The following is a 14121-nucleotide window of genomic DNA, read 5'->3' as shown; positions in this document are numbered from 1 at the left end:
GATTTCTATAGCCGTAGGAATTGTATCCCCCCTACTTTATGTCATTTAGGCTGATTTCTATAGCCATAGGATTTGTATCCCCCCCCTACTTTATGTCATATTAGTTGATTTCTATAGCCGTAGGAATTGTATCCCCCCTACTTTATGTCATTTAGGCTGATTTCTATAGCCGTAGGATTTGTATCCCCCCTACTTTATGTCATTAAGGCTTATTTCTATAGCCATAGGATTTGTATCCCCCCTACTTTATGTCATTTAAGCTGATTTCTATAGCCGTAGGAATTGTATCCCCCCAACTTATGTCATTTCAAGATGATTTCTATAGCCATAGGATTTGTATCCCCTAACTTTATGTCATTTAGGCTGATTTCTATAGCCATAGGATTTGTATCCCACCCCCCCCCCCCCCTACTTTATGTCATATTAGTTGATTTCTATAGCCGTAGGAATTGTATCCCCCCAACTTATGTCATTTCAAGATGATGTCTATAGCCATAGGATTTGTATCCCCCCTACTTTATGTCATTTAGGCCGATTTCTATAGCCATAGGATTTGTATCCCCCCTACTTTATGTCATTAAGGCTTATTTCTATAGCCGTAGGAATTGTATCCCCCCAACTTATGTCATTTCAAGATGATTTCTATAGTCGTAGGAATTGTATCCCCCCAACTTTATGTCATTAAAATTATGGTTCTTATTGGAAAACCTGTTTATAGTGACCGGTTGCCATAGCAACCATAATTTTGAGAAAAAGAAAGAGGCATGCACATCTACACATGGTCTTTTATATTTGTGTGAAGTTTCATTGAAATTGGCCGTTCGGTTTAGGAGTTGTCCGGACAAACTTCAAGTTTTAGTTCTTATGGGAAAACCTGTTTATAGTGATCAGTTGCCATAGCAACCATAATTTTGAGAAAAAGAAAGTGGCATGTACATCTACACATGATCTGATCATTAATATTTGTGTGAAGTTTCATTGGAATCGGCCCATCGGTTTAGGAGGAGTTGTCCGGACAACATGTGTCGACAGACAGATGGTCGGACGGACGGACAACCTGATTCCAGTATACCCCCTAACTTCGTTGCGGGGGTGTAATGAAACATGGTTTAACAGTAACGGGTGGGCATACTCATATTCTATCAAAGTAACAAGATAGGTACAAACATGGTCTTACAGTAATGGGTGGGCATACTCATGTTCTGTCAAAGTAACAAGATAGGTACAAACATGGTCTAACAGTAACGGGTGGGCATACTCATGTTCTATCGAAGTAACAAGATAGGTACAAACAGGGTCTAACAGTAACGGGTGGGCATACTCATATTCTATCAAAGTAACAAGATAGGTACAAACATGGTCTAACAGTAACGGGTGGGCATACTCATATTCTATCAAAGTAACAAGATAGGTACAAACATGGTCTAACAGTAACGGGTGGGCATACTCATATTCTATCGAAGTAACAAGATAGGTACAAACATGGTCTAACAGTAACGGGTGGGCATACTCATGTTCTATCGAAGTAACAAGATAGGTACAAACAGGGTCTAACAGTAACGGGTGGGCATACTCATATTCTATCGAAGTAACAAGATAGCTAGTTTACATGTTTTGATAGTATTAGTATAACAAAAGGCAATATAGATAATATTATAGATAAAGATAACAAAATGTTATTTTTTGCACAACAAAAGATGTGACCCTTACGTGGTTTCAGTATAGAATTATACATAGAATATTGGCAATATGAGTACTGTAAATCACTTACATTTCGCGTGGGATTTATTTTCCTGTTAATTTGCAAGGAGAGTCAAACGCAAATTCAAATCCCTCGCGAATATTTATATAAGAATGACAATAATAAGTGGCGTCCATTTTGAATCTATCGTAATCTTTATTTGGTGAACAGACATCGCCATTAAAGTATATATCTAGAGTGTATTTTTATATAACAAAACACCAACATTTCACACACAAAAACCCGCTGAACACTAATATTGTAGTTGAACTCGGACTTATTGACAATACCTTCTAGACGACGATTTAGTTAATTTAAGCGCAGAAGGTCTGATCCCGAAGATCCTGGATAATCACCCGGAAGACGTCGTACTTGCTTACATACATGTATTTCGTACTTCACATCACTTGATTCTACATGTTTGTTCACTGTTTCTGTAATTGGGACTGGCAAATTATCTTTGGTTACTATTTTTAGCTCACCTGGCCGGAAGTGCCAGTGAGCTTAATTATGGCATGGTGTGTCGTCCGTCCATCAACTTTTCCTTTAAATCACTACTAGTCCTAAACTACTCAGTGGATTTTGATCCATGTTTGGTCTGAAGCATCCTTGGGTGAAGGGGAACCAATTTTGTATAAATGGTGGGTCTGGCTCCCCAGGGGCCTGGGGGGTAGGGCCCAATAGGGGAAATATAGCAAATTCTTTATAATCCTTCTTCTTCTGTAGGAATAAAGGGATTTGATCCATATTTGGTCTGAAACATCCTTGGGTGAAGGGGAACCAATTTTGTATAAACGGTTGGTCTGGCCCCCCCAGGGGCCCAATAGGGGAAATAGACATTAGTCTTTAAATTGCTATTAGTCATAAAGTTTTTAATGGATTTTAACCAGATTCTGTCAGGAACATCCTTGCGGGAAGGGGAACAGAGTTTGTATAAATTTTTACTATGAACCCCCAGGGGCCTGAGGGGTGGGGCAAATAGGGAAAATAGGGTTAATCCTTTAAATCGCTACTAGTCATAAAGTTATAATGAATTTGAACCAAATTTGGTCAGGAACATCCTTGGAAGAAGGGAAACAGAATTTGAACTAGAACTGTCGCCAGGATGGCTGACTAATACCCCCGCAATCTGCACAAGTCAATGGTGAATTGGAACTGTTAATTAGAGGCTTATTAAGATAACCCAGTAATAAAGTGACCAGTTGCCATAGCAACCATAATTAAAAAAAAAAAAAAAAGTGGCATGCACATATAAACATGCTCTTCTATATTTGTGTGAAGTTTCATTGAAATTGGCCTATCGGTTTAGGAGGAGTTGTCCGGACAAACTTAAAGTTATGGTTCTGATCAGAAAAAATGTTTATAGTGACCAGTTGCCATAGCAACCATAACCGATAGGGAAAATAGGGGTTAATCCTTTAAATCGCTATTAATCATTAAGTTACAAATTGATTTTAACTAAATTTGGTCAGGAACATCCTTGTGGGAAGGGGGAAAGAGAGTTTATATAAATATTGACTCTGACCCCCAAGGGGCTTGAAGGGTGGGGCCAAATAGGGGAAATAGAGATTAGTCCTTTATATCGCTACTAGTCATAAAGTTTCAAATGGATTTTAACCCAATTTGGTCAGAAACATCCTTGGTGAAAGGGGAACAGATTTTGCATAAATGGTTACTGTAACCCTCCATCCCATAACTATGTATGGCATTGCTGGACATTAAGGGATAAACAAAATTCTTATGTAAAAATAGGCCCAAGGGTCTTTCCCCACCCTAAGGGAATTAGTTTCTTTCAACTTATGTTGTAAAAATAATCTGTAGGGTCTTTCAGTCCCTTAGAGTGTATGTGTATTAACAAATTGAACATAAACATTATTTTGACTTTTGGTCAATTCCAACCAGGTGAGCGATACAGGCCCCATGGGCCTCTTGTTTAAATTGGATATCTGTGGCGTGGTCATGTCGGTTAAATAATGCATAATAAAACTATATATGAACGGACATGAAACTTGTATATAGCCTAGAGGTATATACTGGTATGGTACATACAATTCAGTATAGACAGACAACATATCACATGACTTTTCTTGTACCGTCACACGACTCTCATGACAAAATGGCTACCAACATGGAAATATCGCCAACCTGTTAACGTCATTCGTGAATTTAAAGTCATTTAGAGGTCAGAATTCGCAAAATTATATATCCGCGAAATTATATATCCGCGAATAACTGACAAAGTAGGGGGGATACAATTCCTACGGCTATAGAAATAAGCTTAACTGACATAAAGTTTGGGGGATACAAATCCTATGACTATAGAAATCAACAAATATGACATAAAGTAGGGGGGACACAATTCCTACTGCTATAGAAATCAGATTAAATGACATAAAGTAGGGGGGATACAAATCCTATGGTATAAAAATCAACTAATATGACATAAATTAGGGGGGATACAATTCCTACGGCTATAGAAAACAGATTAAATGACATAAAGTAGGGGGGATACAATTCCTATGGCTATAGAAATCAGCTTATATGACATAAAGGAGGGGGGAAACAAATCCTACAGCTATAGAAATCAGATTAAATGACATAAAGTAGGGGGGATACAATTCCTATGGCTATAGAAATCAGATTAAATGACATAAAGTAGGGGGGATACAATTCCTATGGCTATAGAAATCAGATTAAATGACAAAGTAGGGGGGATACAATTCCTATGGCTATAGAAATCAGATTAAATGACAAAGTAGGGGGGATACAATTCCTATGGCTATAGAAATCAGCCTAAATGACATAAAGTAGGGGGGATACAAATCCTATGGCTAGAAATCAGATTAAATGACATAAAGTAGGGGGGATACAATTCCTATGGCTATAGAAATCAGATTAAATGACAAAGTAGGGGGGATACAATTCCTATGGCTATAGAAATCAGATTAAATGACAAAGTAGGGGGGATACAATTCCTATGGCTATAGAAATCAGATTAAATGACAAAGTAGGGGGGATACAATTCCTATGGCTATAGAAATCAGCCTAAATGACATAAAGTAGGGGGGATACAAATCCTATGGCTAGAAATCAGATTAAATGACATAAATTAGGGGGATACAATTCCTATGGCTATAGAAATCAACTTAACTGACATAAAGTAGGGGGGATACAAATCCTATGGCTAGAAATCAGATTAAATGACATAAAGTAGGGGGATACAATTCCTATGGCTATAGAAATAAGCTTAACTGACATAAAGTAGGGGGGATACAAATCCTATGGCTATAAAAATCAACTTAAATGACATAAAGTAGGGGGGATACAAATCCTATGGCTATAAAAATCAGCCGAAATAACATAACGTAGGGGGGGATACCAATCCTATGGCTATAAAAGTCAGTTTCAATGACATAAAATAGGGGGGGATACAAATCCTATGGCTATAGAAATCAGCCTAAATGACAAAGTAGGGGGGATACAAATCCTATGGCTAGAAATCAGATTAAATGACATAAAATAGGGGGGATACAATTCCTATGGCTATAGAAATCAACAAATATGACATAAAGTAGGGGGGACACAATTCCTACGGCTATAGAAATCAGATTAAATGACATAAAGTAGGGGGGATACAAATCCTATGGTATAAAAATCAACTAATATGACATAAATTAGGGGGGATACAATTCCTACGGCTATAGAAAACAGATTAAATGACATAAAGTAGGGGGGATACAATTCCTATGGCTATAGAAATCAGCTTAAATGACATAAATTAGGGGGGATACAAATCCTATGGCTATAGAAATCAACTTAAATGACATAAAGTAGGGGGGATACAAATCCTATGGCTATAAAAATCAGCCGAAATAACATAACGTAGGGCCCCCGGGGGATACCAATCCTATGGCTATAAAAGTCAGTTTCAATAAAGTAAAGTAGGGGGGGGGGGGGGGGGGGGATACAAATCCTGTGGCTATAGAAATCAGCCTAAATGACATAAAGTTGGGGTGATACAAATTCTAATAAAATATTGAGTAATACTTAAAGAAAAAGAAAAACTTGATAACATGTCTTTATCACTATTTCATATTGCATCTATAGGCAATTCTTCAGACTATGAACATTTTTAACAATTTTGGATAGAACATATATTTGTGTCATTTGAAAATGTCCTAAATACATAATAACAAGTCAATTCTTTAATTCACTAGAAATGAAACTCAAAATTTAAAGTAATGATCACTTGAGTGATTTAAAATCTCACATCTTTATACAGCACATAGATCATGATTAATTTCTTCTTTTCAGTGGGACTCTGAAGAAAATCTGTGATTTGGTTGATGAATTCAAAGTTCATGTTGGTTGTTTTAGGTTCTTTTTAAGAATGGCTTAATGATATATTCTTTTACCCCACTCCAACATCTACATAGGTGAACAGGTGATAGGTAATAATGATTAAAACAACACTCTGTCAACTATGACAGATATTCCCTGGGGCCATCTAACAGGTTTACCTTTCCCCAAGTGACACGCACAGGGCAGACTTTATATTCAGTATAAGTTTCAATTATTACTGCTTCAGTGACTATATCAGGGTTGATCAACAATTCAAATGATTTTTAACAGTTTTGAAATAATTCATCAATTTTATTGAATAGTGAAAGAGAAAAAAAAATGAAATTATCTGATAATACTTTATTGTCCAACCTTTTAAAGCAGTTAAACGGTAAAAAAAACATTTCCAAAATTCTTACATTGTTACCTTATGATAAATTTTAGGGGGGGATACAATTCCTATGGGGGGGATACTTATCCTATGGCCATTTATTGTATCCGGATACTTATCCTATGGCCATATATTGTACCCGGATACTAATCCTATGGCCTGTTTTAGTATCCGGGTACTTATCCTATGGGGGATACAAATCCCACATGACACCGGCTTTCCTCCACCTCCAAAACCTGGCATGTCCTTAATGACCCTGGTTAATAGGACATTAAACAAAATAAACCAAACCAAACTACTTATAGTGTATATTTTGGAACTCTGCATTTGATCACATACCTATTCATTATATACATGCATAATCAGGTATATATCTGTATTTGCATAAACCATTATACAAAAAAAAAATAAGATAATTTGTATACGTCATTAACAAAACTTTTCCTCAGTGATAATTACAGATTCTTTCATCTTAAGTTTTGTTTGGCTGACTTATAAACTATCTTATACATGTATATATCCCAAAATCTTCCTGTTTCTTTAATCTGGCCCAGAAATCACTCTGATGCTATCTGTGTACACAAAGTAATGAGGAAATTGGCTTTGGGTAGCATATGTATCTCATCAAGGTTTTTATTGATGTCGACACTACATATCGGCTGGTATACTTGTATCTATATACAATGATCCCCGGGTAATAATGTTTGTTTACATTGCACTTACTAGTAGTGGTCATAGTTTACATTATATTTATAGGTCAGGAAAATTCTCAAAATGTTCACATACAGCATAGATGAGTTTTTGTTTCACGTTGATGTAAAAAATGTAAACCTTATTTATTTTATATGAATTGTGAAACAAGTTATACCGACTTATATCAATCACCCTTTAGGGCCTCGGTGGCCGAGTGGTTAAGGTGTCCAGACACTTTATCACTAGCCCTCCACCTCTGGGTTGTGAGTTTGAAACCTACGTGGGGCAGTTGCCAGGTACTGACTGTAGCCCGATGGTTTTTCTCCGGATACTCCGGCTTTCCTCCACCTCCAAACCTGACACGTCCTTAAATGACCCTGGCTGTTAATAGGACATTAAACAAAAACAAAACAAACCCTTGTTGGCCAGGATAGAAGGATGCAAGAGGTCTGACTTGAAATTGATTGACAAATTAAGATGTTGAAGAAATCGAAAGTGAATTCAGAGGAGCAAGTTCTGAAGTCTGAGAGGTTTCCAAACAGCACATAGTACTGGAAGATCAGGAAATGCTCTGGCTGCATGAATACGACCTCATGGTATCTTCCTGAAATCAAGAAGATGAACTACAATACTCACTTGAACTTTATGTACTTTGGAGCATGGGAAAATTTCCCGTTTTCATTGATAAATAAAATTTTAGATAACTTAATTCAATATAAAAATGTCTCGGGACTTTTAATGATAATGATATTCATATATACATGTATATGTTTATTTATAAATCTACATGATTTTACCAGAACTTCACAACGTGACGCTGACATTGATCATAAACCTATAATGATTGTTAAAGAAGATGATTGTTAAAGAAGAGATATATCAGTGTGAGTAATATCACTGATGTAATGACCGTGATCATGTTTGGCCCACTTTTGGAGTCTCTCAGTATCTGTGAGAACTTATAAACATCTAATGCCTGGGCAAACATTCCAAGGTGTGTATGTACATTGATAAATAATGTGACCATCTATTGCTGATAAACTCTCAGATCCAGAACACAAAATCCTTTTATGGTTGACCCAGTACAATTTTAGATTATATATATAAAAGCATTCATCATTTGACCCAGTCAAAGTAGCAGTAAAAAATAGTTACTGACTCCTCTACCCCCAGTATTGAATGATGACAGCCACCTTAACTTGTGTTGTAGACTCCCCCACCCCCAGTATTAAATGGTGACAGTCACCTTAACTCGTGTTGTAGACTCCCCCACCCCCAGTATTGAATGGTGACAGTCACCTTAACTCGTGTTGTAGACTCCCCCACCCCCAGTATTGAATGGTGACAGTCACCTTAACTCGTGTTACTGACTCCCCCACCCCCAATATTGAATGGTAACAGTCACCTTAACTTGTGTTGTAGACTCCCCCACCCCCAGTATTGAATGGTAACAGTCACCTTAACTTGTGTTGTAGACTCCCCACCCCCAGTATTGAATGGTAACAGTCACCTTAACTTGTGTTGTAGACTCCCCCACCCCCAGTATTGAATGGTGACAGTCACCTTAACTCGTGTTGTAGACTCCCCCACCCCCAGTATTAAATGGTGACAGTCACCTTAACTCGTGTTACTGACTCCCCCACCCCCAGTATTGAATGGTGACAGTCACCTTAACTCGTGTTACTGACTCCCCCACCCCCAGTATTGAATGATGACAGTCACCTTAACTCGTGTTACTGACTCCCCCACCCCCAGTATTGAATGGTAACAGTCACCTTAACTCGTGTTACTGACTCCCCCACCCCCAGTATTGAATGGTGACAGTCACCTTAACTCGTGTTACTGACTCCCCCACCCCCGGTATTGAATGGTGACAGTCACCTTAACTCCTGTTGCTGACTCCCCCACCCCCAGTATTGAATGGTGACAGTCACCTTAACTCGTGTTACTGACTCCCCCACCCCCAGTATTGAATGGTGACAGTCACCTTAACTTGTGTTGTAGACTCCCCCCACCCCCAGTATTGAATGGTGACAGTCACCTTAACTCGTGTTACTGACTCCCCCACCCCCAGTATTGAATGGTAACAGTCACCTTAACTTGTGTTACTGACTCCCCCACCCCCAGTATTGAATGATGACAGTCACCTTAACTTATGTTGTAGACACCCCCCACCCCCAGTATTGAATGGTGACAGTCACCTTAACTCGTGTTACTGACTCCCCCACCCCCAGTATTGAATGGTGACAGTTACCTTAACTCGTGTTACTGACTCCCCCACCCCCAGTATTGAATGGTGACAGTTACCTTAACTCGTGTTGCTGACTGCCCCACCCCCAGTATTGAATGGTGACAGTTACCTTAACTCGTGTTGCTGACTCCTCCACCCCCAGTATTGAATGGTGACAGTTACCTTAACTTGTGTTACTGACTCTCCCACCCCCAGTATTGAATGGTAACAGTCACCTTAACTTGTGTTACTGACTCCCCCACCCCTAGTATTGAATGATGACAGTAACCTTAACTCTTGTTACTGACTCCCCCACCCCCAGTATTGAATGGTGACAGTTACCTTAACTTGTGTTGTAGACTCCCCCACCCCCAGTATTGAATGGTGACAGTCACCTTAACTCGTGTTACTGACTCCCCCACCCCCAGTATTGAATGATGACAGTCACCTTAACTCGTGTTACTGACTCCCCCACCCCCAGTATTGAATGGTAACAGTCACCTTAACTCGTGTTACTGACTCCCCCACCCCCAGTATTGAATGGTGACAGTTACCTTAACTCGTGTTACTGACTCCCCCACCCCTAGTATTGAATGATGACAGTCACCTTAACTCGTGTTACTGACTCCCCCACACCCAGTATTGAATGATGACAGTTACCTTAACTCGTGTTACTGACTCCCCCACCCCCAGTATTGAATGGTGACAGTCACCTTAACTCGTGTTACTGACTCCCCCACCCCCAGTATTGAATGGTGACAGTCACCTTAACTCGTGTTGTAGACTCCCCCACCCCCAGTATTGAATGGTGACAGTCACCTTAACTCGTGTTGTAGACTCCCCCACCCCCAGTATTGAATGGTGACAGTTACCTTAACTCGTGTTACTGACTCCCCACCCCCAGTATTGAATGGTGACAGTTACCTTAACTCGTGTTACTGACTCCCCCACCCCCGGTATTGAATGATGACAGTCACCTTAACTCGTGTTACTGACTCCCCTACCCCCAGTATTGAATGGTGACAGTCACCTTAACTCGTGTTGTAGACTCCCCTACCCCCAGTATTGAATGGTGACAGTTACCTTAACTCGTGTTACTGACTCCCCCACCCCCAGTATTGAATGGTGACAGTCACCTTAACTCGTGTTGTAGACTCCCCCACCCCCAGTATTGAATGGTGACAGTCACCTTAACTCGTGTTGTAGACTCCCCCACCCCCAGTATTGAATGGTGACAGTTACCTTAACTCGTGTTACTGACTCCCCACCCCCAGTATTGAATGGTGACAGTTACCTTAACTCGTGTTACTGACTCCCCCACCCCCGGTATTGAATGATGACAGTCACCTTAACTCGTGTTACTGACTCCCCTACCCCCAGTATTGAATGGTGACAGTCACCTTAACTCGTGTTGTAGACTCCCCTACCCCCAGTATTGAATGGTGACAGTTACCTTAACTCGTGTTACTGACTCCCCCACCCCCAGTATTGAATGGTGACAGTTACCTGGACGTGTCAACCATAAAACTCCCAGTGGTTAATGGACCTCCTGCCCATAATCACCCTTGTGGTCAAATCAATGAGGATTGGATCACATTTTACACTGGAACATTAACGGACATATCAGCCTGTTGGTTCAATAACTAGTCAGACCGGTGAGATACCTGACCGAGGGTTTTATCCGGATATGAAGGAGACATCAGAGAATTTACAGGCCAAATATAACACTTAAGTCATTAAGACTCGTGAGGTTTCCCATCCATTCTGTAGATCAGGAGGGGATTCGGAAATACTGAAGACACATCCAGTGAATTATTTGTTGCGGCAGTAACATTACCCAGTATAGAATTTCCACCCCATACTTTATTAGAAATATTAGAGATATATGTATATATGGTGTAGGAGATTTTTTGTTGCCCAATTATTCATATTGAAGTGCCTTCGACAGTATTTTCTGTCCATATTAGGCAAATAACGGGTGACAAGGGGTATAGGGTTGGATAAGTGGGATAGTTATGGCCTGTAAACTCATCCTTTCTTATGCTGGTGCTGCAGGGAATGGTTTTCTGTCTTTATTGGGGTAACTTAGCTTTATTGATATATCTGTATTGGAGAGTTATAACTGAAGGAATCCATTGTACTAAACTGCCTTATGTTAGAATTTTCTGTCCATTGTGGGAACCAGAGATAGGGAGATTAACAGTATGATCATGGGCCCAGAGGCTTCTCCAGTCACAAGGTGAGGTACCTATAGAAGCAGTTTTATTCCTGGTGTATGGAGATTTTATGGCCCTGGGATACCTTTAGCCATCCTGTTGGCTGGAGATTAGTCCAAGTGGCTATATAGAACTGAAACAAAACCCAATGGTCAATAAACACCGGTCAAGTTTTTATCATTGTATGGGTCTGGGCAAGGTTATGAATGTTTGACCCCAGTAAAACAGCTGCTGTCCAGCCATCTGATTGACCTGATCATGATGGGTCAGTTGTCTGGTCATGAAAAGAACGGTGATTTATGAATGATTTAGTAATTAAAACCCGTATTGAGATTTTCTGGAACTCTCTGTGACAAACAAAGTATAAATCTGTGACTGATGTTTGACAATGGCAAGAGAAATAATTATAAATGGCAGTTTCTCTTTAGTTATTGCTGTGCCAGCAACATAACTCTCACCTGGCTACAGATTTTAATTCAATATCAAATGGTTAGAATTTTGTATACACTCTAAACAGTACATCAATTTATTGCTTTTATTCACGTCACGTTCAGTGTTGCTAGAAATAAATATTACTGTAAAATTCAAATGAAATTGTTATGAATAATTCTGAAGGGAAAAAATGTGCATTACATGTATCAATCTTTATATTGGATTTTAATTTTGACTGACAACATTATATGATTAGAATTTATGTTGATGTGTTTATGAAATCGTTACATATTTGTTTAAGGAAGACATAAGCACAGCTGTTAAGGTTGCCTATGTGGCTGATTGCTGTCATTTTCAACAGTTAAGACGTAATAAATATATTTGTCATGCAGGATCGGATTATTTATAACTGCAATGGTGCATATGGCTTTACTACTTAAATATTTTTAAAAAAAGAAAAAAGAAATTTTATTCCGGGAACATTGACAACATTTTAAACACTTCATTAATTTTATGAATATTCATGAGATTTGATGCGTTAGCAATTATCATGCAAGACCGACAGGGTCATAAATTTAAACATCAAAACCAAACTAAAATTTTAAAAACTTTTTAAAGTTAGAGTTTATGATTTATTTGAATTTGTGCTTTAAATACAAGAAGGATACCATACTGTTTTAAAAAGCCTTGGATAATGTATAGATACAAGCAATATTTGAGAACTTTTAAACTCAGAATTGAATAATATCATAAACAGAGGTTAACAAATTTATAACTGAACATTTCTGGAAGTGGAAAGTGCACTTAGGGAAGATTAAGTATTGCATCCTAAATGTTTTTTCAGAAATTGATAATTACAAGTGGCCTCAGAGGCATGTACAGGAATAAATTAGGTACCAACAATGTAAAATTCAAACTAATTGTAAGCAAATTTGTTCAGCATTAAAAATGGAAATTGCACCAAGGATTAATTATACATTCTAAAAGTTTATCTAAGGAAATTGGGATTTACAAATGGCTATTGTTGCTTGTACAGGAATAAATTAAACACCCTAAAAAGTCTCACGGAAATTGACAGGAACAAGTGGCCTTTGATCCCTCGACTTTTGACCTTTGACCTGAATTAATCTCAATGTTGTGTCTCTGTAAGGGGCCCATGTAGTCTGCCATGTCAAAGCTTCATATTAATCCCACTAGCATTACCTGTTTGACTTTCCAATCTGACTTTTGTTTCAAGGACAAGATTCAATGTTTGTCGAGTTTTAACAAGGTTCAAATATTGGGGCTGTCACGTTTTAATTGAATAGGAAAACGTACCTGTCCCTGTCTCAGATTTAAAATGTATTCACTGCCATGTGCCTGGTTTATAATAAGTCAACAAATTATTTATGCATTGTTTGTATTTCTAACATAATAATTATGTTGGAAATCAAAAGATATTTGAGCAGAAACATCCTTAAGTTCTAATTAAATATACACAATGAAGATTTTAGTCCGATACTTGTGTGTTTGGATGTAGGACTCAGATGTTGATCTTTTCCCTGTGTTAAATTTTCATAGAGTGGTTTCGTTTGATGTTATAAAGAATACAAATTATAGACGTAAATTTCTCATATATATCAAAACAACCATAATATCAAATTGATATCTGATGTGAAAAATGAATCTAAAATTGATAAATTAAACGATTACAAAGTTCTCATGATCATGGCTGGTATTGAGAAAAAATTTCATCTACAGGTTCTTTGTATTTCAGTTTGTGTTTAAAGATTTAGAATTACTTACAATTCCAAGATTACCTGGTAATTGAAATAATTTTTCAAAATGTTTTTAACATTTTGCAGAACGGGTAATTTTCCCATGTCATGTTGTTACATGTAAAAGGATTTTTGAGCTATTAAAATTTAGTGTGTTGAACGTGAACTATATCAGATATTGAGGTAAGAATTTTTGTGGTTTAATTGAAAGATTGCAAAGATTATAGAAGAAAGCAGTATTAGAAATGTCATAATTATGAAAGATATAAATGAGAAGTCACCTTCCTTGGTCATGTTGTAGTGTGATTTCTGCATATGCA

General features: G+C 38.1%; 1 protein-coding gene across 1 annotated transcript in view; it reads left to right on the top strand.

The window, feature by feature from the left end:
• The window catches only part of LOC117326886 (protein O-mannosyl-transferase TMTC2-like), a gene marked incomplete at its 3' end in the record, with an annotated part of 68523 nt that overhangs the window by 14771 nt on the left and 39631 nt on the right, over nt 1–14121 (top strand).

Source organism: Pecten maximus, chromosome 5, assembly GCF_902652985.1.
Source record: "Pecten maximus chromosome 5, xPecMax1.1, whole genome shotgun sequence".
In the NCBI taxonomy this organism is placed as follows: Eukaryota; Metazoa; Mollusca; class Bivalvia; order Pectinida; family Pectinidae; genus Pecten; species Pecten maximus.
This window is presented reverse-complemented; position numbering and strand designations above follow the sequence as displayed.